The sequence below is a fragment of the Ovis canadensis genome, chromosome 3 (genome assembly GCF_042477335.2).
Source record: "Ovis canadensis isolate MfBH-ARS-UI-01 breed Bighorn chromosome 3, ARS-UI_OviCan_v2, whole genome shotgun sequence".
Taxonomy (NCBI): Eukaryota; Metazoa; Chordata; class Mammalia; order Artiodactyla; family Bovidae; genus Ovis; species Ovis canadensis.
The window spans coordinates 179,112,104-179,138,995 of record NC_091247.1 but is presented as its reverse complement, the minus strand read 5'-3'; the positions used below and the strand labels follow the sequence as shown (position 1 = coordinate 179,138,995).

Sequence of the window (26,892 nt, the reverse complement as noted above, 5' to 3'; positions counted from 1 at the left end):
TCTCTGATAACATTACTATGCACTTTTCCAATACATTTACAAACATGCACATAATTTTGCAACTTGATTTATTTTGTAGTCATCAATATGTTATTCACATTCTTCTATATAGGTACCTATAGATCTACCCGTCTTTCTTTTTCACAGCCACACAGAATTCTACGTGGGTATATGCCCTCATCAACGTGCCTACAATCATTCATGCCTGCCCTTTTTCTGAGTCAAGAGACTTGAGAATCCCCGGTGGAGCCTTCTTTGGAGGTTAGATTATTATGTTCCTCCTCTTTCCATCCCAGTAACGGGGCCGCTGTCAATGCAGGGGGAAATACACTTTCTAATGAACACCAAAGTTAGTCTGAGCAAATAACTCAGGAACCGAGAGGGCAGACGTTGAGTGTAATAGAAGACAGACCTCCCAGCGAGACCTGGTCACAGAGATGCAGCCTGAGACTGTGCGGAAGAGAGGACGAGCATCCCAGATTATTCTAGACACTTTTCGCTCCTTCACTCCACCGGCCTCTCTTCCTTCTCGGCTGCCTGGTACACCCGGTTCTGGGGGCCGCGAGAGAGAAGAGGGGTGACTGGGCTTAGACGGAAGAATCACCCCACAGGAAGAGCCTCAGCTGCTCAGGCTGAGCTCGGTGGGCTAGCAGACGCTCACTCCACGCCACCCAGCCTAGCCAGCTTTCCACCTTCCTCGCCGGAGGGAGTCCGGCCACGCCCCCCTAATCAGTCAGACCCCGCCCCAGCCCCACCCACAACTCACCTGCGGCCCCGCCCCCGCCCCCTGCTGCCCCGCCCCCGCCCCCTGCTGCCCGATGCGCTTCTGGGTCTAGAGTCCACCTCTCCGGATACAAAGGGATGTTTTGAGCCGCAAACTACAAAACAGCACAGAAGTGTTCATGCTAAGGTGCTGTTTCTGTGACTCGCATTCTAAGGTGCTGTATTTGTCAAGAGTCAAACAGCTAATACGGTCCACCTAATGAGATCATTCATCTTACCTTCTGAAAGCCCAAGCCCTACACAGAGGTCTGGTGTTCAGGATAGAACTCTGCACCGGGATCCTTTCCACGAAGCTTCCCTCGTTCAGCCGGCTGGTTTCAATCACTCTATGCACCTCAAACTGGCCTGGTTTAGAGATGGATCTTATCTAGCTGGAAAGATAAAAGCGGCGGGCTTTTTTTTTTTTTTTTTTTAAAGCTTGTGTAGGCCTGCTTGCTTATTATAGCAAACATTAAAATAGCACCACATCATATATTAAATATACTTTTAAATTTTTTGCTATGTTATTTGCTCAAGATAGAAAAAAGAGGGTTTAATATGCCAATGTTTATCTAAAAAGAGGGAGATACAAATCTTTATGTATATTTACTTATTTGGCAGAGAAAAGGACAATGGGAAAATATACCATTAAAATGAACAGTTATCTATAGGGAGAAAAAGAAACTGATTAGAAAGAATAGAAATACAAGCTAGTCGTTGAATGTACCTTCTTTTTCAGATTCAAGATATCTTTTGATATTTTATATAATTAGAAAAATTATGTTAAATAAAAAAATATTTAACAGTGAAAGCAAGTTTTAAAAAAAAGAAGTTAAATGTACATTTAATTGTAATATAACCTACTATGAAGAAATAACTGTGACCAAAATACCAAAGAACCCTCTACTGGAAGATGCTAGAGAACTAAGTAATTATTCTGAAAACTGTTAATAAAGAGAAAGAATCAAACATTTACCTTGCCTCTCTTATACAAACTATGCTTTGGGGTGGAGAAGGCAATGGCACCCCACTCCAGTACTCTTGCCTGGAAAATCCCATGGATGGAGAAGCCTGGTAGGCTGCAGTCCATGGGGTCCTGAAGAGTCGGACACGACTGAGCGACTTCACTTTCACTTTTCACTTTCATGCATTGGAGAAGGACATGGCAACCCACTCCAGTGTTCTTGCCTGGAGGATCCCAGGGATGGGGGAGCCTGGTGGGCTGCCGTCTATGGGGTCGCACAGAGTCAGACATGACTGAAGTGACTTAGCAGCAGCAGCAGCATGCTTTGGGGTAACCAATTAATTGACGAAGGAATATTTCTTTTTTATAGTATCCCAATTATTAAAAGAAGGAATGATAGAATTATAATATCACCATTTTACAGCATTGAATGAATTAATGGATCTAGGCAATCATCATCAGTGGTTGCAAATGTCTCAAAAAGAAATACAGGCAGATACTGTGTGCCTCCTGATAGACGTCCTCTGACTGAGGTTTCTAAAAAATGCTGATTACATAAGAATCTAATCAGGTAACTTGGTCTGACTGCCAAAGAACTCAGAGGAAATACTAGGAAGAGTGTGAAGGGACTCTGAAAGGTACAAAGTAGCAAATCCAGACTATGACAAATTCCATGGGACAAACACCTGGTTATTCAACAAGAAAAATTGTCAGTAAGAAGATCAAAAGGCATTTAAGAGGCATCATTCATTTACAATGACTGGACTTTATTTGGACCTTAATTCAAACAACTCTTTAAAAAAACCCAGCTCTATAAATAAACACACATATTTGAACTTCTGGCTAGATATTTGATGGTATTACAATTTTATTGTTTATTTATATTTACTGGGTTTGGGGGGTTATATTTTGTGTTTTGGTGGTTATGTTTTTTTAAGAGTCCTTGTCTTTTCAAAGTAAATGTTGAAATATTTACAAACAAAATGATAGGAAGCATGTCTAGAATGTTTTTGAAAATAATCCTGGCTTGGGGGCAGGGCAGTGGGTAGGGATGTAGATAAACAAGATTGGCCACGAGTTGGTCATGGTTGACACTATTTTCTTTATATTTGTATTGGCTTGATACAGTGTTTTAAGAAATCTTTTGGAAAGAGTTCTTATAATTTTGCTTTTGAAATTACTTTCCTGTGAAAGTCACTCAGTAGTGTCTGACTCTTTGCAACTGCATGGACTATACAGTCCCAGGTCTCCTGCTGACTTCCCTGGTGGCTCAGACAGTAAAGCGTCTGCCTACAATGCGGGAGACCCGGGTTCAATCCCTGGGTCAGGAAGATCTCCTGGAGAAGGAAATGGCAACCCACTCCAGTATTCTTGCCTGGAAAATTCCATGGACAGAGAAGCCTGGTAGTCTACAGTCCACAGGGTCGCAAAGAGTCAGACATGACTGAGCAACTTCACTTTCTCCTGCATTGCAGGTGGACTCTTTACCAACTGAGCTATCAGGGAAGCCCTGAAATTACTTTACTTTCATTTAATTTGAGAAACTCATGAGAAGTTCATTAATTTGGCTACAATTTCACATTTTGGAATTCTTTCCAAGTAAGAAAGCAATGATAATAGCAATAACAGTCAGTACACATCCTTAGAGTATGCCAAGCATGTGTCTAACTGTTTTGCTCATCTAACCTTTTCAACAGTCTTTAAAGTTAGTAGTATAACTATCCCCATCTTATATATGGGATTACAGAACATGAGGAAATAGAAGCTCAGGGAGACTATAAACAACAGCTCAGGTGGTGTTGGCCGGAAGTTACAAAGTAAATGAGGGGCCAGGATCTGACCACAGGCAATGTGGCTTCACAGTTCATGCTTTTAAATACTAGGGGCTTCCCAAGTGGCACTAGTGGTAAAGAACCTGCCTCCCAGTGCAGGAGACATAAGAAATGCTGGTTCAGTCCCTGGGTCAGGAAGATCCCCTGGAGTGAAGTGTGGCAACCCACTCCAGTATTCTTACCTGGAGAATCCGATGGACAGAGGAGCCTGGCAGGCTACAGTTCCATAGTATCACAGAGTCAGACACGACTGAGTGACTAAGCACAGCACAGCAACCTTCATTAACTTACATTCTGAGATTTTTCTCTTTGTATTATAGAGCAGTATTTTTTGCAAGATCCCAAATATTTTCAAAAGTCCCAAATATCTCATAGGCCCTATGCCCTGGGCCTCTCCTGCCCAGTGTATCAAACACCTGAGATCTGGGGCAGAAATTCTTAGGTGTTTGTATCAGTCTGATCCTCCTGTCTTGGTTTTGTCAACTTTCAATATCCCTCCCCATTGTCTCTATCTGCCTCTTTGGTATATCTGCAACTCATCTTCTGGAGTGGATCCCAGTGTATTTTTAAAAAAAATATTCATTTATTAGGTTTTAGTTGCAGCATGGGGGATCTTTAGTTGCAGAATGAAGATCCCAGTGTATTCTTCCTTGAGAGGTGAGTTTTAGTTTGCTCCCAAGGAATGCATTTTGGCTTTCCCACTTCTCCATAGCTCACAGGATTGGTTGGCCACTGTAGAGTCAGAATTCAGACTCTGAGCCTAAGAAATGCATTCAGTTGGGCAGGGCAATCAAAAATTTTTCCCCTCAAAATCCCCACTGAGACAGCTGAGTGTATGCTAGTTCAGTTCAGTCACTCAGTCGTGTCCAACTCTTTGCAACCCCATGAACCACAGCACGTCAGGCCTCCCTGTCCATCACCAGCTCCCGGAGTCGACCCAAACCCATGTTCATTGAGTCGGTGATGCCAGCCAACCATCTCATCCTCTGTCGTCCCCTTCTCCTCCCACCCTCAATCTTTCCCAACATCAGAGTCTTTTCAAATGAGTCAGCTCTTCGCATCAGGTGGCCAAATACTGGAGTTTCAGCTTCAACATCAGTCCTTCCAATGAACACCCAGGACTGATCTCCTTTAGGATGGACTGGTTGGATCACTTTGCAGTCCAAGGGACTCTCAAGAGTCTTCTCCAACACCACAGTTCAAAAGCATCAATTCTTCAGCGCTCAGCTTTCTTCACAGTCCAACTCTCACATCCATACATGACCACTGGAAAAACCATAGCCTTGACTAGATGGCCCTTTGTTGACAAAGTAATCTGTCTGCTTTTGAATATGCTGTCTAGGTTGGTCATAACTTTCCCTCCAAGGAGTAAGCGTCTTTTAATTTCATGGCTGTAGTCACTATCTGCAGTGATTTTGGAGCCCCCCAAAATAAAGTCTGATACTGTTTCCACTGTTTCCTCAACTATTTGCCATGAATTGATGGGACCAGATGCCATGATCTTAGTTTTCTGAATGTTGAGCTTTAAGCCAACTTTTTCACTCTCCTCTTTGATTTTCATCATGAGGTTCTTTAGTTCTTCTTCACTTTCTGCCATGAGGGTGGTGTCATCTGCATATCTGAGGTTATTGATATTTCTCCCGGCAATCTTGATTCCAGCTTGTGCTTCTTCCAGCCTGGCATTTCTCATAATGTATCCTGCATATAAGTTAAATAAGCAGGGTGACAATATACAGCCTTGACATACTCCTTTTCCTATTTGGAACCAATCTGCTGTTCCATGTCCAGTTCTAACTGTTGCTTCCTGACCTGCATACAGATTTCTCAAGAGGCAGGTCAGGTGGTTTGGTATTCCCATCTCTTTCAGAATTTTCCACAGTTTATTGTGATCCACACAGTCAAAGGCTTTGGCATAGTCAATAAAGCAGAAATAGATGTTTTTCTGGAACTCTCTTGCTTTTTCCATGATCCAGTGTATGTTGGCAATTTGATCTCTGGTTCCTCTGCCTTTTCTAAAACCAGCTTGAACATCTGGAAGTTCATAGTTCACGTATTGCTGAAGCCTGGCTTGGAGAATTTTGAGCATTACTTTACTAGCATGTGAGATGAGTGCAATTGTGTAATAGATTGAGCATTCTTTGGCATTGCCTTTCTTTGGGATTGGAATGAAGACTCACCTTTTCCAGTCCTGTGGCCACTGCTGAGTTTTCCAAATTTGCTGGCATACTGAGTACAGCACTTTCACAGCATTATCTTTCAGGATTTGAAATAGCTCAACTGGAATTCCATCACCTCCACTAGCTTTGTTCGTAGTGATGCTTTCTAAGGCCCACTTGACTTCACATTCCAGGATGTCTGGCTCTAGGTGAATGTGAGTGATCACACCTTTGTGATCATGTGGGTCGTGAAGATCTTTTTTGTACAGTTCTTCTGTGTATTCTTGCCACCTCTTCTTAATATCTTCTGCTTCTGTTAGGTCTCTACCATTTCTGTCCTTTACTGAGCCCATCTTTGCATGATATGTTCCCTTGGTATCTCTGATTTTCTTGAAGAGATCTCTAGTCTTTCCCATTCTATTATTTTCCTCTATTTCTTTGCCTTGATTGCTGAGGCAATCTCTTTCTTATCTCTCCTTGCTATTCTTTGGAACTCTGCATTCAAATGGGTCTATCTTTCCTTTTCTCCTTTGCTTTTGGCTTCCCTTTTCACAGCTATTTGTAAGGCCTCCTCAGACAGCTATTTTGCTTTTTTGCATTTCTTTTTCTTGGGGATGGTCTTGATTCCTGTCTCCTATACAATGTCATGAACCTCCGTCCATAATGTATGCTAGAGGATTTTACAAAGTTCTAGCCAATGAGATTCCTGCATTTTGTTTCTGTGTAGTGACCAACTAACTGGGTGTAAGAATAGTTTAGGCAATAGAAAACATAAAAAGATCTGTACATAGTCAGCTTCAAACTGTGCTGGAGAAGACTCTTGAGAATTGCTTAGACAACAAGGAGGTCAAACCACTCAATCCTAAAGGAAATCAACCCTGACTATTCATTGGAAGGACTGATGCTGAAGCTGAAGCTCCAATACTTTGGCCCTCTGATGTGAAGGGCCCACTCACTGGAAAAGACACTGTTGCCAGGAAAGATTGAGGGTAGGAGAAGGGGGCAGCAGAGGATGAGACGGTTGGATGACATCACTGACTCAATGAACATGAGTCTGAACAAACTCCAGGAGATAGTGAAGGACAGGGAAGCCTGGGGTGCTGCAGTCCATGGGGTAGCAGAGAGTTAGACATGACTTAGTGATTGAACACCAATGGCCTATGAAGTTCTCCAATATGGATCCTCTGACACTGTTTATGGGACCTTGGGATCCCTCATGCTGTCAGTCATCTTGTTGTGCATCTTATTTTTCCACTTCTGTCTGTTCTTTGCATTTATTTTAATATCACTTAATCTGCCATAAATGTTTGGTGCTGGGAAGAAGGAACAGAGTGTAATTTGTCCTGGGCCCTCACCTGCTAGAGAATTATTAGCTATGAACCCTCCCTAAAGATAACTTTGAACACAGGATAAGCATGCATTCCAAGCATGATTTAATAAGAAGTCTGCAATGTATCAAAAAATAAAAGGATAAGCATAGACTGACTCAAAGATCAAAAGAGCAGTAGAACTTTGAACTTCTAAATCAATTTTTCCTTCAAAGCATATGTTTAAAAACATTTATTGGCAGCAAACCTGAAGGATTTTGGTTTTGTGGTCTCATAGATAAGCAGATCAGTTCAGTTCAGTTCAGTTCAGTCACTCAGTTGTGTCCGACTCTTTGAGACCCCGTGGACTGCAGCACACCAGGCCTCCCTGTCCATCACCAACTCCTGGAGCCTACTCAAACTCATGCCCATTGAGTCGGTGATGCCATCCAACCATCTCACCCTCTGTCATCCCCTTCTCCCACCTCCAGTCTTTCCCAGCATCAGGGTCTTTTCAAATGAGTCAACTCTTTGCATCAGGTAGCCAAAGTACTGGAGTTTCAGCTTCAGCATCAGTCCTTCCAATGAACATTCAGGACCAATTTCCTTTAGGATGGACTGGTTGGATCTCCTTGCAGTCCAAGGGACTCTCAAGAGTATTCTCCAACACCACAGTTCAAAAGCATTAATTCTTTGGTGCTCAGGTTTCTTTATAGTCCAACTCTCACATCCATACATGACTACTGGAAAAACCATAGCCTTGACTAGATGGACCTTTGTTGATAAGCAGATAGCCAGCTCCAAAGGAGGTTTTACCAGCATTAGTTTCTTCTTCCTTAGTGAATAAATAAAGTGCCACTTATTGAATTGCCTCTATTGGTCCCTGCACTGCCTATATATACTTGGAGGTGTCTGAAATTCAAGAATTGATCTGTTTGATCCTATGTAATTTAGGAAATTTGAAAATGGCCCAAGCAAATAAGACTCAGAGCCAGAAACACAGCCTGATATCAGTGACAAGACAACAAGAAGAGGATGAGATAAATACACTGCATTTAATCTTGTTAATGTTTGTGTTGCTGTTTGCACCATTCCAATTAAAGGAATGGATAGCCATTCCCTTCTCCAAGGGATCTTCCCAACCCAGGGTCAAACCCTGGTCTCCTACATTGCAGGCTGATTCTTTACCATCTGGGCTACCAGGGAAGCCCCAGTTAAAAGAGTTTTTAGTCGCTTAGTCGTGTCTGACTCTTTGCAACCCCATGGACTATATGTAGCCTGCCAGGCTCCTTTATTCATGGGATTCTCCAGGCAAAAATACTGGAGTGGATAGCCATTCCCTTCTCCAGGGACTCTGCCCAACCCAGGAATCGAATCCCAGTTTCCTACTTTGCAGACGGATTCTTTACTATAGCTGCACACAAGTGAAGTTTTCTACTGTTGTGATGTGAAGTAGTCCAGAACTGTGCTAGGCCAGAGTTTTCTAAGCAGTGTGGTGGTGTGGGATGGTGAGGATGAGTTGAAATGGAGAACAACGTATGATAGGTATATGGAGTGAGTCACCATGTTGTACAACTACAGAGGACGCAGCTCAGTATAGACCAAGTCAACAGCGTCTCTGGCATCGGTCAGTGTGCCCTGGGGATCCAGGAGAGTAGGGGAGCCGTTATCTCACTAGTCCAGCTGAGTGATGCCTTGGCAGACAGGTTGATAGTCCTTTCCCATTTGTCTAACCAGTGAGTAATGGCTTCTTTACTTTTCAGAATCTGTTTCATTGTCTGCATCCTCTCTGAGGGTTTCCTAATACTGCATCCTGCCCTGAGAGAGTTAACAGCATTGTCTTCTATATTCCATCTCTCCCCCAAACACAATTTCTTCACTGCACATTCCACCCTGAAATCATAAGAATTAGGTGCCATCTCCCTTGCTGGATCATTTTTTGAAGACAGGAAACATTGTCTGTTTTGTTCATATTTGTAATCCTAATGCTTGGTACATAGTAGGCACTCAATAAATGTTTATTGAACTACACCAATAGTTCCTGAAGTGTGGACACAGCACAGAAGTCCCAGAGAAAAGCTTTTCCAAAGAGGGTGAACATGGCAACGAAACTGTCTCCTCATGAAAATCACAGTGCACATTACAGAGCACAAGCTTTACGAAGTCCTGCAATTAGAAAAAAAACAAACACATTTTAACTTCATTTTGAATGCAAACTTTCCAAACTTATTTGAGCATGGTATCCTTTTCCCTTCTCTGTGGTAGCATAGCATTTCTACGGACACTTAAGAAACACTTCTAGAGTATTTTGATGTCCATAAACCAAGTTGTATTCACAACTCGCAAATTGAACCTGCCTTTTTAGTTCGCCCATGGGGAAAAAAAAACTCATTTTATTTATATATTCATTTGTGTATATTCACTTAGACTAAAAGAAAGGCAATGCCAAAGAATGCTCGAACTACCGCACAATTACACTCATCTCACACGCTAGTAAAATAATGCTCAAAATTCTCCAAGCCAGGCTTCAGCAATATGTGAACCATGAACTTCCAGATGTTCAAGCTGGTTTTAGAAAAGGCAGAGGAACCAGAGATCAAATTGCCAACATACGCTGGATCATGGAAAAAGCAAGAGAGTTCCAGAAAAACATCTATTTCTGCTTTATTAACTATGCCAAAGCCTTTGACTGTGTGGATTACAATAAACTGTGGAAAATTCTGAAAGAGATGGGAATACCAGACCACCTGACCTGCCTCTTGAGAAACCTATATGCAGGTCAGGAAGCAACAGTTAGAACTGGACATGGAACAACAGATTGGTTCCAAATAGGAAAAGGAGTACATCAAGGCTGTATACTGTCACCTTGCTTATTTAACTTCTAAGCAGAGTACATCATGAGAACCACTGGGCTGGAAGAAGCACAAGCTGGAATCAAGATTGCCGGGAGAAATATCAATAACCTCAGGTATGCAGATGACACCACCCTTATGGCAGAAAGTGAAGAGGAACTAAAAAAAGCCTCTTGATGAAAGCGAAAGAGAGGAGTGAAAAAGTTGGCTCAACATTCAGAAAACGAAGATCATGGCATTTGGTCCCATCACTTTTTGGGAAATAGATGGGGAAACAGTGGGAACAGTGTCAGACTTTCTTTTTGGGGGCTCCAAAATCACTGGAGATAGTGATTGCAGCCATGAAATTGAAAGACACTTACTCCTTGGTAGGAAAGTTATGACCAACCTAGATAGTATATTCAAAAGCAGAGACATTACTTTGCCAACAAAGGTCTGTCTAGTTAAGGCTATGGTTTCTCCTGTGGTCATGTATGGATGTGAGAGTTGGACTGTAAAGAAAGCTGAGTGCCAAAGAATTGATGCTTTTGAACTGTGGTGTTGGAGAAGACTCTTGAGAGTCCCTTGGACTGCAAGGAGATCTAACCAGTCAATCCTAAAGGAAATCAACCCTGAACATTCATTGGAAGGACTGATGCTGAAGCTGAAACTCCAATACTCTGGCCACCTGATGAGAAGAACTGACTCATTGGACAAGACTCTGATGTTGGGAAAGATTGAAGGCAGGAGGAGAAGGGGACAACAGAGGATGAGATGGCTGGATGGCATCACCGACTCGATGGACGTGAGTCTGAGTGAACTCTGGGAGTTGGCGATGGACAGGGAGGCCTGGCGTGCTGCGATTCATGGGGTCGCAAAGAGTCGGACACGACTGAGCAACTGAACTGAACTGAACTGAACACATATGGAGTGTTTAAAGCTCATATGACAAGGATAACAAAAGATGTCTTAGCCTTCCGAAAATTCACAGTCAAGACAAGAAGACAGGTAAACAGACTGTTGCAATACATACAACTCAATGTTTTTCTGAAAGAAATAGCCCCTGCTTCACACCACATTGGGCTGTTATTCACCTTGAAATTTAGATCAACTGGGAGGAGGTAGGGTGAATTCACCTGCCAGAGCGTCTCAAGCTCTTTGGGGTGAAGGACCAGTTGGTTTTGTGATATTGTGATTTATAGTAAGAAAGACATTTGGTTTTCTGAAAGTTCTGGGAATTTCCTATTAAGGGGATAAAGGTATCTTCATATTTATATAAACTCTTCTCAACTACACCTGAGTTTATGTCAGTGAAGCAACTTTTTAAAAGCTCCTAAGGATGAGGGGTAGTTGCCAAGGGAATCAACCAAGTGTTTAGAGAGTTGGAACTTTCGGTCCTCCCTGCTCTTCCCCCTGACCTGCCAAGAAAGCAGAGGGGCTAGAGATTGAGTTCAATCACCAATGACCAATGATTCAATCAATTGTGCCTATATAATGAAGCATCCATTAAAACCTGAAAGGATGGGGTTCAAAGAGTTTCCAGTTGGATGAGCACTTTGAGATTTGGGGAGACTGATACACAGGAAAGGGTATGGGAGCTCCAAGCTCCTTTCCACATACCTTACCCTATGCATCTCTTCATTTGGCTGTTCATCCATTTCCCTTATGATACCCTTTATGACAAATAGGCAAACATAAGTAAATATTTCTGAGTTCTGTAAGTCAGTCCAGCAAATTAACTGAACCCAAGGAGGGTGTTGTAGGACCCTCTAATCTTTAGCCAGTGGTTGGAAGCACAGGTGACAGCTGGACTTGTGACTGGTGTGTTGAAGTGGGATGCAGGGGGTGTATCCTGTAGGTGTCAACTCTTCTTCTGTGGGACCTGACACTATTTCCAAGTAGATATTGTCAGAATTGAATTGAATTATAGGACCCTCAGCTGGTGCTGGGAAAGATTGAAGGCAAAAGGAGAAGGGGACAACAGAGGATGAGATGGTGGATGGCATCACCGACTCAATGGACGTGGGTTTGAGCAAGCTCCGGGAGACAGTGAAGGACAGGGAAGCCTGTGTATGCTGCAGTCCATGGAGTCGCAGAGAGTCGGACACGACTGAGCGACTGAACAGCAACAGCTGGTGTTGGCACATTTCTTTTTGGTGTCGGGGAAAAAAAACCCAACAACAAAGTTTTTCTTTTTCAGTCCATTGTGATTTGATACCTTTGCAAAATACATTTAAAATGTATTACTAAGATAGCGGAACACTGGGATTAAGAAAGACATATAGATCAACATCGAGAAACAAACCCTTAGATTTATGGTTAATTAATTTTTAACAAAGGTGCTAAGACTTTTGCTGAAAATCAATTAATTTAATGGGGAAATAGTACTTCTCTCTTTTCAACAAATGGTGCTGAAAAAACTAAATATCCATAGGGATATTTAAAAGAATGGAACTGGATTCCTTCCTTATACGGTGCAAAAAAATGAACTCAAAATTGATCACAGACCTAAATGTAAAACTTATTCTTATAAGAAAACATAAGAGCAAACTTTTGGAATCTTGGGTTAGGCAAAGCCTTCTTAAAGGATATAACACAAAAAGCACTAGAGAAAAAGAAAAAATAGAGAATAATTTTAACAATATTAAAACAAAACTTCTGTGCTTCAAAGGACACATCAGGAAAATGAAAAGATCACTCACAGAATGGGAGAGAATATTTGCAAAACATATACATCTAGCAAGAGGTTTATAACCAGAGTAGACAAAGAACTATTGCAATGCAATGATATACAAGATAAATAACCCAACTGAAAAATGGGCAAAGGGTCTCAATAGACATTCTTCCAAAGATATACAATGGCCAAAGATGTGATCAGGATTTGTAAATCAATAGGAGACACTGTGGAGCAGGCAATGGCAAACCACTCCAGCACTCTTGCCTGGAAAATCCCATGGGTGGAGGAGCCTGGTGGGCTGCAGTCCATGGGGTCGCTAGGAGTCGGACACGACTGAGCGACTTCACTTTCACTTTTCACCTTCATGCATTGGAGAAGGAAATGGCAACCCACTCCAGTGTTCTTGCCTGGAGAATCCAGGGACAGGGAGCCTGGTGGGCTGCCGTCTATGGGGTCACACAGAGTCGGACACGAGTGAAGCGACTTAGCAGCAGCAGTAGCAGCAACAGGAGACACTGTGGGTCCCCCAGGGTTAGCAAGACCAGGAAATCATGAGCAATGAAGGAGCAATGGGAGGGAGTAGTTTCAGAATCTATGGAGAGAGACTTCCCTGGCGGTGTAGTGGTTAAGAATCAGACTGACAATGCAGGGGAAATGAGTTCGATTCCTGATCCGAGAAGATCCCACATGCTGGGGAGGAATTAAATTGTGTGCCACAGCTACTGAGCCTGTCCTCTAGGGTCTGTAACAACTACTGAAGCCTGAGCACAGCAACGAAGTCCCAGCACAGCCAAAAACAAATGAATTAAAAAAAAAAAAAAAAGAATCTATGGAGAGGAGTTGAAGGGAGAGGGCTGCCCAGACAGGACTGTGGCCTTTGGTAGAGAGACACAGCAAATCCACTGCTTCCAGCGAGAAAGTAATCAGGAAAATAAACACCCCAAACCCACTCTCTTTCTGCCTTTAATTTCCTTCCCCATTGGCCAAACTCAGGAGTAGAGCTTGCATCCCCAGTTGGAACCCCAGTGGAATTAGGGTGAGTATAGAATAGGAATAGGAAATAGAGCTTTGCGTGTAATTTAGGGAATAGGAGACAGAGGGAGAATTTATGCATGGGATGGAAAATCAAAACGAAAGAAAAACCACGGTGAGGATCAGGGCAGGAACAAGGAAGGTGGGGTGGGAACAGTATATACTGTGGATTTAGATGTGATTAGGCTGCCTGTGGAGTGTCAGGATGTTCTCTGAGGGGTAGAACCCAGGGGCAGTTGGGCTTGGAGCTTAAGTGACCTAAAAACTATTCTGCTGTTTCCTCACTTCCGTTTGGAGCATTGTCCTGGGCCAGAGGTGATTTTTCTCAAAGGGCCAGCTGGTAACGATTTTGTTTTACGTCACAGTTACTCAACTGCCATTATAGCGAGAAAGTACAATGCACGTGTATGCAGACAGTACAGACAATACAGGAACGGCTTGTTTGGTTCCGCTTCAAAATACCTTTATAAACTGCAGAGCTTTATCATCTGCAGGGCTTCCCTTTAGCTCAGATACTTAAGAATCCGCCTGCAATGTAGGAGACCTGGGTTTGATCCCCAAGTCAGGAAGATCCCCTGCAGAAGGGAATGACAACCCACTCCAGGGAGAATCCCAAGGAGAGAGGAGCCTGGTGGTCTACAGTCCATGGGAACACAAAGAGTCAGACAAGACTGAGCAACTCACACTCCACTGTGTTTATTTATAAACACAGCAAGCCTGAAAGCTATAAGAATTTTTTTTATCATTTTGCCTTCAGGTAGACTTGTGATGTATCTATTCAAATGACCTTTCCCAGTTCTGGCTTCTGACAGATAAACAATCTGTACCAGGAATGAATGAGTGAGTAGATTCTGCCTTAATTCCTATGGATGTCTAAGAAAGGAAGCATGAGTATCTGACTAACCACTAACAAGGGACATGCGGCAGAAATTTCCAGTGTCCAGTCTCCAATGTCTTCATCTCAAATATTTTCCTAAAAATAGGTGAGACTAAAGGACGGAACTCGGGGAGATAGTGAAGGACAGGGAAGCCTGGCTGTACTGCAGTTCATGGGGTCGCAGAGTTGGACGTGACTTAGTGACTGAACAACAAAAGGAAGGTTTGCTTTTCATGCCAGGAACATACTCTAGTCGGGAGAAATGAGATGAAGCTTGGAAATCACACAGACCTGAGTTTAAAGCCAGTCACTTACAGGTTGTTTGACCTTGCTGAGCCTGCTTTCTCATCTGTAGAATGGAGATAATCCTTACCTCATAGGTAGCAATAGCTGTTATTATTATAAGGAGTCACAAAATATTGGGTTGGCCAAAAATTTCCTTTTGGATTTTCCATATCATCTGATGGAAAAATCTGAACGAACTCTTTGGCCAACCAAATATATTCCTGTTTAGAGCTTTTTTCTCTTTTACTCTTTTCTACTGCCCTCTTGAAGACTATTGGTTCTAAAAGTTTGTTCCCAATCTACAGGCTTTTCCCTTAGGTTCTCTGATGCTCCTTGGGCAGATCAAAAATAGGTCGCAGACAATTTATAAACTGATGGAGATCCTTTGTTTTTTTATTTTTTATCTTATTTTTTCATGGAAAGGCATTTTATTTTCAATATAGCGGTGTGTACAAGTCAATCCCCAAATCCCAATTTATCTGTTCACCCCCTGTCCCTGCAACCATAAGTTTGTTGTCTAAGTCTGAGTCTGTTGAAGATTCTTCGCTTATAGCAACAGAAACTGAATTCAAACTCATGTAAGAAGAACAAAAAGAAAGGTGGGATAATTTATTGGATCCTGGAGTAGTTCTCCAAATTGAAACATAACTGTTCAGCCTCAGGAAAGCATGGATTTCAGGAACTGAACTCATATTCTATTTTCTCTGCATTTCTTATGTGGAAGAGTATTTTCTATACTTCAAGAGAGGTGCCTGCTGAGAACTCTCAGTCATGTCACAGCTTCACCACCTATGAGGAAAGGAAAGTTCTTTGCCTCTTCTTCCCCTACAGCTGTATTTCAAAACTCCAAGAAAGGGTCCTGTCTGTCCTGACTTGGGTGGAACCCACTCCCCGAGCTACTTGCTGTGGCTATGGAGCTGAGGCACCATGGCCTGCTGAGCTTGTGTCCAGCACCCACAGCACCTGACTGGCCCCACCCACTCAGACCACGTGGCTGGAGTGGGGGACAAGCACTTGTCACTAAAGGAGAGCGATGTTACCTGAAGAAGGATGGAAAGGTGCGCTCGGCAGAGACATACGTGCTATATGCACAGGCCACATCTGCTCTATTCAGCACATCAACACAGCACTTTTCCCAAGTGCCTGCCACGATTACAGCGCTAAGATCCTTAGAATAATCGACAGGACAAAGGTGAGCACATGATTCCTGCTCTGTTGTTGGTGGAGTGGTGGGGGGTAGTTGTCAGTTGGGAGAGCTGTGAATAGGAGGATCAATTTCGTGTAAGATATAAGGTGAGAGATTGTACCAAATAGTTTTCCAAATGATCACACTAGACCCATTAAACTTTGATACTAGTGCCATAAATTTTTTTTTTCAGTTGAAAACTTGAAAAGTGAAAGTCCAGTTCCCAGTGTTTCTCTTTTTTTATTCCTCTGGCTGTTTCTTTCTCTGTACTTGCCCTGTCACATGGCTCTCTCCTGGATATGATATCTCCCTAATTATAAGCTTTGTGATGATTTCTTTTGCATTACATATCACCTGGGGTGGTAGAGAGGTGACTGTATATATTAACTCAGATGAAAGGAGCTGGCAGGCAGTATCACAAAGAACAAAATCAACATCCCCTCTGTGGTTATTACCTCTGAGATCATACTAGACACAGGGTGTGTTACTCAGGACTTAACTTCAAGGGACAAAAAGCGGCTAGTACTAAGTGAAGTAAGTCAAACAGAGACAGACAAATATTATATGATATCATGTATATGAGAAATCTGGGCTTCCCAGGTGTCTGGGCTTCCCAGTGATAAAGATCTGCCTGCCAGTGCAGGAGACACAAGAGACGCAGGTTCGATCCCTGGGTTGGGAAGATCCCCTGGAGTAGGGAATGGCAACATACTTCAGTATTCTTGCCTGGAAGATTCCATGGAGAGCCTGGTGGGCTACCATCCATGGGGTCACAAAGACTCAGACACGACTGAACACACACACACATATGAGGAATCTAAAAATTGTATGAATGGACTTATTTGCAAAACAGAAAGACTCACAGACATAGAAAAAAACCATGATTACCATAGGGGAAGGAGAAGCGGAGGGGTAAGTTGGGAGTATGAGATTAGCAGATTCACACTACCATACACAAAATAGACAAACAACAAGGATTTTCTGTATAGCACAGAGAACTACATTCAATATCGTGTAATAAACTATAATGGAAAGAATCAGAAAAAAATGAATGTATGTATATACATGTGTGTATAATCAAATCAGTTTTCTGTATACCTGAAACACAATATTGTAAATCAACTATACTTCAATGAAAAAAAAAAAAGAAATAAAGAGAAAAAATAAGAAAAAAAGAACCAGCCAGTACTAAGTTGATGACCAGTACTAAGCTGGCAAAAAGTTAGACAGATTGGTGAACCAGAAACTAGAGCCCAGCTGAGACCTTTCTTGGCTTCTCTGTGTGTGTGTATGTGTTGGCTGTCTCCATGGGGCTGGGGGCCAGGCGGTTGCCAGGCCAGTTCCTCCCAGCTTTGACACCAGACAGAGGTAGACATTTGCTCTCCTTAAAGTCAAGCACTCTTACTCGGGATAGGTTGAAGGCTGAACTAGCATCAGTTGCCAACACCAAGACCTGTCTTCAGAGGTCAGGCAGGTCACAAAATGTAAGGAATAGTCTGGTAGAAGCCTGGGATTGGTGGGGCCTGGGGCAAGTGACAGAAGTTGTTCCCAAATGACTTAAACTCCTCCCTCCCAGCTCCAAGATCCAAATCCTGTACCTGTCAGTTCAGTTCAGTCGCTCAGTCCCGTCCAACTCTTTGAGACCCCATGCACTGCAGCACACCAGGCCTCCCTGTCCATCACCAACTCCAACCATCTCATCCTCTGTCGTCCCCTTCTCCTCCCACCTTCAATCTTTCCCAGCATCAGGGTCTTTTCAAATGAGTCAGTTCTTCGAATCAGGTGTTTAAGTGACATAAAAGTATGTGTGCTGCCTCCAGAGACCAGACTGGCTGGGTAGGAGTTTGCAATCTTGGAGCTAGAAGGCCTAGAATGTCTTCACAATTGTGCAAATGAATCTGTAAGTTTGATTATCAGCAAACACAAGTGGGAGGAGTCTTTGCAGCCAGGAAAACCCTATTTCCCAGAAGGATAATGAAGATGAGGGAGGTGCCAAGTTGGAAGGAGCCGCTAAGCATCCTTCCCTTTACATTTCATAAAACTCGGTGATTTCCCAGATTATAGTCACAAATGCCTTACAAAAAAAAAAATAAAGAAAGAAAGAAAACCTTATCACTCTAGGTGCAGAAAATTCAGTTATGTTGGTTCAGTCTTAGCTCATAATTGTGTATCCTTTGATTGCATTGGGTTCTCCCTGGACTGGGTCAGAGTCAAGTCAAAGGCATGGTGGTGGGTCTCTGGCTCTGAGGCAGGAAAACTTCAAGGGTCCTGGAGTCCCATCAGAGTAACCTGCACAGAGCTGGCCTGTTAGCTTTGTCCAGGGGCTTGTAGGCAGTGAGGGAGTTGGGGGGTGAGGTCACTCATTAGATAATCTGTTCATTTAGTAAACTGCCATTCACCTCTGAGCCAGGCACTGTCATAGGGTGCAGTGATGAACAAGGTGGACGTGCTTGGGCTCTCGCAGAATCTACACTCACAGGAGGGCATATTGAGATGAATATAATTCTAAGGCTTGGACTTGGAGGATCAGGAAGGCTTCCTAGAGGGGGTGATATCTACACTAAATTCTGGAGGATATGTAAGCAGTAGCCAGGCAAATGTCAATGAGTGAGAGGTCAGTGGGCTACCCTGGTGGCTCAGCGGTAAAGAATCTGCTTGCCAATGCAGGAACCAAGGTTTGATCCCTCAGTAGCGAAAATCGTCTGGAGGAGAAACCCACACCAGTATTCCTGCCTGTAGAATCCCATGGACAGAGGAGCCTGGCAGGCTAGAATCCATGCGGTTACAGAGAGTCAGACATGACTGAGCATGCATGCAGGGGAGGTCAGTAGCCCAAACTTCCCAGGTGGAATGAACCATTATGCATACCAAGAATGTGCTTAAGGACCAGCAAAACAAGGATATCAGAAAATGAGGGGAAATATTATTTGGAAAGAGTTTAATATTAAAAAACATCCCAGAGTGCCCATTTGGGAGAAAGCTAAAACTCTGTGGGACTTATATCCATGTATTTTGCAATAAAGTCTCCTTTTAATTTTGAATTAGATGTGAGCAACATGGCACCATAATCTTTTCGATGCCTAGGGCCACTGAAAATCCTCAGGAGCTGTCCTGCACCAAGAGGTGGGAGGGAGGTCTGTGGTTCCCCATTTCCTCCCCCTCAGGTTACCTCCTCCAGCAGGTCCTTCCCCTCCAGGGCTCAGCCTGCCTCATCACACCTCTCTTGTAGGCCCACTCCCTAACATGCCTATTAAAATTCACTGCCCTTTTATTCCTTCCCCCAAGCACCTCAAATCCACAGAGACATGCGTGTTAATGATCACATAGCATATAAATTACTCCCATAACTGAGCAGACTAGATAACCTTTAAAGATGGTCTGATTCCACTGTAAAAAAGAACATTAATAACTGTCAATTATATTACGTACTCATAGTTATTCTTAATTTTGATTTCATTCTCAGTCATCCCCATCTCAATAATTATAACAACAATGACTGGGCTTCCCTGGTGTCTCAGGGGTAAAGAATCTGCCTGCCAATGCAGGAGACATGAGTTTGATCCCTGGCCCAGGAGGATCCCACATGACTCAGAGCAGCTAAACCAGTGTGCCACAACTAAATTGAGCCTGTGCTCTAGAGCCTGGGAACTGTCACTACTGAGCCCACATGCCACAACCACTGAGCCCACATACCACAACTACTGAGCCTCGTGGGTCCTAGAGCCTGTGTTCCGCAACAGGAGAAGCCACCGCAATGAGAAGCCCGTGCCCTTCGATGAAGAGCAGGCCCTGATCTCTGCAACTAGAGAAAAGCACTTGCAGCATCGAAGACCCAGCACAGCCAAAAATAAATAGATAAAATAATAATGGCTAATGATTTTGACCAACCTTCAACGCGTCAGGCTCTCTTTTAAGTTCTTTATACTAACTCATGCCCCCCAACTCAATCTAAGAGTTATATTGCTATCTCTAAAATGGATGAGAAAGCCATCACTCTGCAGATAAGAAGACTGGGGCACACAGAGATTATGTAGCCTGTGCCTCCAAGGTCACTCAGCTGATGGTTATTACACCATGATTGCATACCAAGCAGTCCAGCTCTAGAATTCTCCCCTGCTACTCAGGCCAACCACCCAAGAGAAAATTCTATTTCTTCATACACATTTTTGGCACCAAAATGTTTTATTTCTAAAATGTATCTGACAGTCTATCCACTACTCTCCATCTCTCTATCTCTCCATGAGCTATCTCATCAAGCATGTTTCAGGAGAGCAGTGACTTGGTCTTGTTCCCTATGAGAGCAAGATGTTCTTGGGGCTGGTGGGCACATTGTAGATATTCAGTAGAAATGAACTGAATGATTCCCTAACTGAAATCCACACGCATGTGAGGAACAACTATTCTGTGTCAGAGAAAACTGTTGACTGTTAACATATTCACTTGCAGGTTTTCCCTGGAAGTATTCATGCAAATATAGACTTTCCAATTTGGAATCATATTGTATATCTTTTTGGAGTTTATTTCTCAACATTGTAATCTGAACATCTTCCTGTGTTACTAAAAATTCTTTAACAGATGTTTAACAGCAGTGTAACATACTATTTCACCTACTTTAAGCATTTTCAGTCTGTTAGACAATGAGGCTGTATTAGTTAACTATTACTATGTGACAAATTAATACCCTACAACTCAAAGGCATAAAACAGTAAACATTTTCTATCTCACAGTTTCTATGGGGTGGGAATCTGGCAGTGGCTTTGGCTCAGGCTTTTCAAGGTGGCTGTAGAAGGAAATGGCAACCCACTCCAGTACTCTTGCCTGGAAAAGTCCATGGATGGAGGAGCCTAGTGGGCTACAGTCCATGTGCTCACAAAGAGTTGGACATGACTGAGCGACTTCACTCACTCACTCTCAAGGTGGCAACCAAGATAGCTGGTGGGCTTCAGTCATCTCAAACTTCAACTGGGGGAAGACTCACTTCCAAGCTTCCATAGCCATTGGCAGAATTCAGTTTCTTGCTGGCTGTCAGCTATAGAAATAAGTTTTCTCTTTCTCTCTCTAGGTAGATAGATAAATATAGCTATAAATATTGATATACAATGGGCTTCCCTGGTGGTTCAGACGGTAAAGAATGTGCTTGCAATGCAGGAGACCCGAGTTCGATCTCTGGGTCAGGAAGACCCCTGGAGAAAGAAATGGCAACCTACTTCAGTATTCTTGCCTGGAGAATTCCACGGACAGAGGAACCTGGTGGGCTACACAGTCCATGGGGTCACAAAGAGTCAGACATGACTAAGTGACTAACACTTCCACTTTTACTTTTCATCTATATACAAACCTCTCTATATTTACTATTTATATGTCTATCTACGTATCTCTGTATCTATTAGAGAGAGAGAAAGGATAGAATTCAGTCTTTTTGTAATCTAATTTTACCTGTTACACTCTATTCACTGGAAGCAAATCAATAAATCCAGCCTACAAGCTAGGGGAGGTTAATTTATACATTTTTTGGCTACACCAGGCTGCATGTGGGATCCTAGGTCCCTGACCAGGGATCAATATTTATCCCCTGCACTGGAAGCTTGGAGTCTTAATCACTGGACCATCAGGGAAGTAAACAGGGAAGGGAACTGCACAAAGGTATAAATACCAGGAAGTAGGGATCATTGCAGGCCATTTTATGTTTCATTCTTTGGTACTATAATTTATCACAGATATTGATCTAGTTCCCTATGCTATACAGTAGGACGGGGGCCACTTTAGAGTCTGCCTACCATATAGCTCTTCTACTACTGACAGAGCTCTTCTGAATCTCTTATTACCTAATTATCATATTAGATAATATAACCTGCATTACAAAATTATTTTATTAGGTAATATACTATTACTTGCATTACAAATTATTTCCTTATGATTCATTTATTGACTAGAAGGGTAAAAGCATCTTAAAGTTTGCTGACGCACACTCACTAATTGCTTTCTAGAACGTTTCCTATCATCAATGTATGGGAACACTTATCTCACCACATCTTCATCTTTGTTGTACAATTCTTAGCTTATTTGATTGTTGTTCAGTCACTCAGTCATGTCTGACTCTTTGAGACCCCATGGACTGCAGCACACCAGGTTTTCCCTGGCCTTTACCAACTCCTGGAGCTTGCTCAGACTCATGTCCATTGAGTTGTTGATGCCATCCAGTCATCTCATCCTCTGTTGGCCCCTTCTTCTCCTGCCTTATATCTTTCCCAGCATCAGGGTGGTTTCTAATGAGTCAGCTCTTTGCATCAGGTGGCCAAAGTATTGGAGCTTCAGCTTCGGCATCAGTCCTTCCAATGAATATTCAGGATTGATTTCTTTTAGGATTGACTGGTTTGATCTTGCAGCCCAAGGGACTCTCAAGAGTCTTCTCCAACACCACAATTCAGAAAGCATGAAATTTTTGGCGCTCAGCCTTCTTTATGGTCCAACCCTTACATCCATACATGACTACTGGAAAAACCGTACCTTTGACTAGACAGACCTTTGTTAGCAAAGTCAAGTCTCTGCTTTTTAATATGCTGTCTAGGTTCATCATAACTTTTCTTCCAAGGAGCAAGCATCGTTTAATTTCATGGCTACAGTCACCATCTGCAGTGATGGATGCCCAAGAAAATAAGGTCTGTCACTGTTTCCATTGTTTTCCCATCTATTTGCCATGAAGTGATGGGACCAGATGCCATGATCTTAGTTTTTGAAATGTGGAGTTTTAAGCCAGCTTTTTCACTTCTTCATTTGATTTGAGGGGAAACTCCCCTCCCCCAAGCACCACATGTTTATTAGCTATTTGTATTTCTCTTTTGTGAGTTTTCTATTTTATGCCCTTTGCTTGTTTTTCTGTTGGAGATATGTGTTTTTCTTATCAATCTGTATGCACTTCACACATAAAGATTTTTAACAGTGGGTAGGATTTTTTTAAATAACAGCTTTACTGGGATGCTGTTTACCTACCATACTATTTAACCATTTAAAGTGTACAATTCAATGGTTTTTAGTATACTGACAGATTTGTGCAACTATCACCACAATCAATTTTAGAACATTTTCATCACCCCAAAAGAAACCTCATGTCCTGTAACTGTCACCCCTTATTCTCCCATCCCCTCCTGGAGTTCTAAACAACCAGCTGACTTTCTGTCTCTATGGATTTGCCTCTTCTGTACATTTACTATAAATGAAATCACATACTCTATGGTCTTCTGGGTCTGCCTTCTTCTGCATAGATGTTTCCAAGGCTCATCCAGGTTGTAGCATGTGTCAGAACTTTATTCATTTTTATGGCTGAATAATATTCATACACCTCATCTGTTTATCCATTTATCAGTTGATGGACATTTGAGTTATCTCCACATTTTGGCTATATGAATAATACTGCTATGAAGCTTCAAGGTACAAGTTTTTGTGCAGATTTGTTTTTCTTTCTATTTTTCCTAGGTATACACTTAGGAATGGGGTTGATTGTTGGGTCAAATGTTAACTCTATGTTTAACTGTTTGAGGAACTGTCCAAACAGTTCCACCACAGCTGCACCTTTTACATGCCCACCAGCAGTGTATGAGGGCTCCGTGTATGAGGATTTCCCCACATCCTCAACAACATTTGTCATTAGCTGTTTTTTATGATAGCCAAACTAATGGTTGTGAAGTAGACTCACATTGTGGTTTTCATTTGCATTTCCTTTATAATTAATGGTGCTGCACATCTCCTCACGTGCTTATTGCCCATCTAAACATCTTCATAGAGGATCGTCTATTCAGATCTTATAAACAGGATTTTTATAAGAGAGATTGGGGTCAGAATGAACTTGCAATGTGGTGAGACTAAGAGGAGGTGTTAGCCTTGGCTCCCCCACTTATTAGCTGTGTCATGTCTGGGTTTCTTAAATTCTGAGCTTGCTTTCAGTTCTTTTAAATGGCAATAATAATACCTACTTCACAAGGTCATGGTGTGACTAAAATGAGAAAACACGTGTGAATGACTAGAGTACCCAATTGCAGTAAACATGCTGAAAGCGGGAACTACTGTCATGATTTTTAAAAGGTAATAACATGGTAATACTTGGGTTTCAGGAAGATTAATCTGAACCTGTCATAGTAAATAGATCAAAAAGAGACTGCAGACAGGGTCACCGGTTCAGAGAAGACAACAATTTAAGTGAAAGCAAACAAAATGAGAAATAGTTGTTCTCTGGCTTTCCTTTCTGTCAATTTTCCCACTGGTCCTTGGCCTGGGCAGCCCTAGAACAGAGAAAGATCTTTTTCAGATGGATCAAGGATGTTTTAATCATCTTCATATATTACTTTATCTAATCCATGCAGAACTAGTGATGAATATGTTTTGAATATTTGATGAACACTTCATAGTAACTTGAGGAATTTAAAATATGATTATTAGCTCTGTTTCTCTGGAGAGAAATGATACATATGGCTTTGGTAATTTCAGGGTCATTTATTTTATCAATTAAAATGCAGATCTTCCTTGATTTATATGGGGTTACATCATTATATCCAGATAAACCCATAGGAAGCTGAAAATATTGTAAGTTGAAATGCATTTAGTACACCTCACCTACTAAACATCACAGCTTAGCCTAACCTACCTTAAACATGCCCAGAATACTACATCAGCCTTCATGTGTGCATGGTAAGTTGCCTCAGTCATGTCCGACTCTGTGTGACCCTATGAACTGTGTAGCCCATCAGGCTCCTCTGTCAATGGGATTCTCCAGACAAGAATACTGGAGTGGGTTGTCATGCCCTCCTCCAGGGGATCTTCTTGACCCAGGGATTGAACCCGTGTCTTCTACAGCTCCTGCTTTGGCAGGTGGGTTCTTACCACCAGCACACCTGGTGAAGAGCACCCAGGAAGCCCTTACATCAGCCTATAATTGGGAAAAATTATCTAACACAGAGCCTATGTTACAATAAAGTATTAAATATCTCATGTAATTTATTGAATACTGTACTGAAAGTGAAAAGCAGAATGGCTGTGTGGGGACAGAGGGGTTGTGAATGTACTGGTTTTTACCCTCATGATCTTGTGGTTGACTGGAAGCTGTGGCTCACTGCCTCTGCCCAGCATCCTGAGAATATGAATACCATCAGCCTGAAAAATGATCAAAACTCAACATTTGGTGGATTCCCTGGTAGTCTAGTGGTTCTAGATCTAGAACCACTAGTTCTAGGTTCATGGATCTAGAGATCCATGCTTCCATTGCAGGGGGCATGGGTTTGATCCCTGATCAGGGAACTAAAGATCCTGTAAGCTGCACAGCCAAAACAAAACAAAAGTCTCAAAATCTGAAGAACAATTTTTACTGACTGTATATTGCTTTTGCACCATTGCAAAGCTGAAAAATAAAAAATCGAACCATATTAGCCATCCATGTAGTGTTATCCAACGTCTGCTCATTCACTCATCCCATACATATCTCTGGAGCATCTACTATGTGCAGACACTCTTCCAGACCCTGACTATACAGAAGTAAACACAAGGTCTTTGCACGCAAGGAGTCTATAATGTAATACAGTGAAATGTTAAAAATCCATTCACTCAAGAAGTATTTTTGAACACCTACTACGTGCTTGGGATGCACAAAATAAGCAAGACTCCTTGTCCTCATAGAGCTTACATTCTAGCAGGAAGAGACAGACAAAACACAAACAAAATAAATAAGGAAGCTCTATAGGATGTCAGAGGTGATAAAGTGTTACTGAAAAAAATAATGAAGCAGTTAAGAGAGAGTGGGGGAAGGGAACTGGAATTGCATCTTTAATATTTATTTATTTTAGCTGCATCCCCAGGGCATGCGGGATCTTGGTTCCCTGACCTGGGATCAAACACATGCCTCTTGCATTGCAAGTGCAGAGTCTTAAACACTGGACCTCCAGGGAAGGCCCTGGTATTACAGTTTCTAGATAAGAGAAAAGGCTGGTGTCACAAAGAAATAGAAGGAGGTGAGAGAGTGAGCTGTGTGGTTATCAGAGGGAAACATGTGCTAGGCAGATGAAATAGCAAATGCAAAGGCCCTGAGGTAGGAGTGCTCCTGCCATAAATAAAGATAAAAGGAAGTGGAGTGAGCAAAGGAGAAAATAGGATATAAAAGTTAGAGGGGGAGTAGAGAGGAAATCTGGTCCAATCTTCATGAAAAGTGAAAGTCGCTCTGTTGTGTCTGACTCTTTGCAACCCCATGGACTATACAGTCCTTGGAATTCTCCAGGCCAGAATACTACAGTGGGTAGTCTTTTCCTTCTCCAGGGGATCTTCCCAATCCAGGGATCGAACCCAGCGGTCTCCCACATTACAGGCAGATTCTTTACCAGCTAAGCCACAAGGGAAGTCCAAGAATACTGGAGAGGGTAGCCTATTCCTTCTCCAGGGGATCTTCCCAACCCAGGAATTGAACTGGGGTCTTCTTCATTGCAGGTAGATTCTTTACCAACTGAGCTATCAGGGAAGCCCGATCTTCGTATCTGACAGAAATAAAAAGTGATGAATATATTTCTGGCTAAGCAAAGGACAGCTGTATTATAAGGCAGAGTATCTTTGAACAGAGAAGTCTAAGGTCTTATATATAGTGTTCAGGAAGCGCAGGGTTCAGAGACTGGAACTTTTAGAAGCTAGACTGATCAGAGATGAATTGGCCTTTAGCTGAAGAAGGAAGAGGATTAGTGAAGTATGCCTGTTGCTGATTGGCTAACTTCCTGAAGTTAGCAGTAGCCATGATTGGGAGGTTGTCACTGATTGATTAAAAAAGATTCTGGGTGTTGCTTGTTTAATGGCCAAAGAGCAATTAGTCTTTTCCTTTGTTCAACTTGAAATGTACAAACTTGTCACTCTCTGCTTGCAAGGCCACTGTAGAGTCTTTTGTCATTTACTCTGGGGAAAATGGGGAGGTACTGGAGGATGTTTTGAGCAGAGGAGTGACAGAATCTGACATCCATT

General features: G+C 42.4%; 1 long non-coding RNA gene across 1 annotated transcript in view; it reads right to left on the bottom strand.

Moving 5' to 3' along the window:
• Positions 1-51: 51 nt before the first annotated feature.
• LOC138437619 (uncharacterized) overlaps positions 52-26,892 on the bottom strand; it is a 30,932-nt gene continuing 4,091 nt past the window's right edge. The window contains exons 3-4 of the long non-coding RNA XR_011256040.1: positions 1,002-1,154; positions 52-552 (exon numbers count right to left, since the gene is read on the bottom strand). This is a non-coding gene — a long non-coding RNA (uncharacterized lncRNA). The remainder of the gene's footprint in view (positions 553-1,001; positions 1,155-26,892) is intronic.